This window comes from Penaeus vannamei, chromosome 3 (assembly GCF_042767895.1).
Source record: "Penaeus vannamei isolate JL-2024 chromosome 3, ASM4276789v1, whole genome shotgun sequence".
NCBI lineage: Eukaryota > Metazoa > Arthropoda > Malacostraca > Decapoda > Penaeidae > Penaeus > Penaeus vannamei.
The window spans coordinates 32,095,654-32,098,251 of record NC_091551.1 but is presented as its reverse complement, the minus strand read 5'-3'; the positions used below and the strand labels follow the sequence as shown (position 1 = coordinate 32,098,251).

Below are 2,598 nucleotides of genomic sequence, written 5' to 3'. Positions count from 1 at the left end.
TATCTTGCATTACGTTTTTCCGTGCAAATGTTGTCTTGAGGAAGTATATTTTGATGTAATGAGTCGCTCCCGAAGTATGAGGACTGCATTACCTGTTTTCATTATTGCTTTGTCTCAAATTGCTGTTGGTGACGTGTGATAGACAACTTCAATGAAATGAAATACAACCACTATTAGTCAGACGTATAGCGTATGCATTATTGCACTGCACACTTCTGAACTCTGCATTGTTGCATTTTTTCTTTTTTCCAAGGAAGTTCGTCGTTCAAGACAAGTCCTTGCGGACTGCGACACCTTTTGCTTCCTTTGTAGTTCTGCACAATGCTTATCTCTCGTAGATTTTCATCTCCTGCTATCTGAGACAATTGCAACTCAAGCAAGTCCTTGCGGACTATTGCAATTGTCTCCCTAAGCATGTTCCTCTGTCTATCCTTGGACAGTGAATTATTGAAAAAAATAAATAAAAATTGAAAAATCATGGAAATAACTGACAACACTCCTTGCAATGTGATATATTTTGATTATATCTTACGGCCCCTGCTATAATACACCCCCCCCCCCTGTTTGCCCCCCTGTCTCTCGCCCTGTCTCTGCCTCTGGTGTGCTTTTTTTTTTAGAGAAAGCCAGTCCATCCCGTCGTGGGCGACGGTTAGTAGCGTATGCCGAGCGATCTGAGGAACAAGGGTTTCCTTTCCGCGTCTCCACTGCTAGGGACCCGCGACCAGCGCTCGAAACCTACAGCACAGTTGACCCAGCACACTTGACCGGGGCCCACGGCCCTGACCACACCTCTCCTTGGGGGCGCTCCCCCACGCGCGCCCCGCTCGGCGCCCCTCTTGGGCTTCCTTGCCCACCATAACCCGCGCCACGCTACCTTCCAGCCACCTCCTATCAATAAACAGCTGAACCAGAATAGTGTCTCCATAACCCACCAAATCAGGGCAACACAAAACCCCTGACAATATATATATATATATATATATATATATATATATATATATATATATATATATATATATATATATATATATATATATAGATAGATAGATAGATGGATATAGATATATATATATATATATATGTACATTTATGTATATATATATGTATATATACAAACACACATATAAATATGTGCGTATATATATATATATATATATATATATATATATATATATATATATATATATATATATATATACGCACATATTTATATGTGTGCTTGTATATATACATATATACATACATAAATGTACATACATATATATACACATACATATATATACATATATCTATATCCATCTATCTATCTATCTATCTATCTATCTATCTATATATATATATATATATATATATATATATATATATATACGCATGTGTGTATATTTGTATGTATATAGATGTATAAAAAGATATATATATATATATATATATATATATATATATGTTTATATATATATATATATATATATATATATATATATATATATATATATACATATATATATATATATATATATATATATATATATATATATATATATATATATGCATATATATATGCATATATATATGCTTATATGCATAAATGCATATATAAATATATGTATACATATATATATATATATATATATATATACATATATATATATATATATATATATATATATATATATATATATATATATATATATATATATATATATATATATATATATGCATATATACATTCATATATATATGCATATATATATATATATATATATATATATATATATATATATATATATATATATATATATATATATACATATATATATATATATATATATATATATATATATATATATATATATATATATATACACATGTACAGCTACACAGAAAAATATTGTTAGAAAATCTTGCTACACATTCTAAGACAAGCAATGATACTTTTTGAGACAATTGTTAATGCTACGAGACTGTTGGTATCCCTGATTTCCCAACTGCTTGTGGATATTTATAGCTTATATGAATATTGCAAAGTAAATTTCATTCATGAAGGTATAAAATCATCATCCCACTGTGAATCCATAAGAACTGCAGAACTATTCGAGACATGAATTAGAACGAAACTAAATCGAGTCCAAAAGTATCAACCCTTTCGTAGCATAATCTTCTGAACGTTATTGAATGTTTCAACACCCCTCCTAACGCTGGTTGTCAATGCAGCTGTACATATGCATACATGCATGCATACATATATATATATATATATATATATATATATATATATATATATATATATATATATATATATATATACATATACATATATGTATAAAGGTGTGTGTGTATGTATAAGTATATACATAAATAATATGTCTATATATACTTATGTATATAAGTATATATACATATGTGTGTATGTATATAGATATACATACATACATATATATATATATATATATATATATATATATATATACATATGTGTGTGTGTGTGTGTGTGTGTGTGTGTGTGTCTGTGTGTGTGTGTGTGTGTGTGTGTGTGTGTGTGTGTGTGTGTGTGTGTATATTTATATATATGTATATATTTATATATATATATATATACAT

At 28.7% G+C, this 2,598-nt stretch overlaps 1 long non-coding RNA gene across 1 annotated transcript in view; it reads left to right on the top strand.

Moving 5' to 3' along the window:
• The window catches only part of LOC138867710 (uncharacterized), a 3,616-nt gene extending 2,703 nt beyond the window's left edge, over positions 1-913 (top strand). The window contains exon 2 of the long non-coding RNA XR_011399870.1: positions 618-913. This is a non-coding gene — a long non-coding RNA (uncharacterized lncRNA). The remainder of the gene's footprint in view (positions 1-617) is intronic.
• Positions 914-2,598: the final 1,685 nt, after the last annotated feature.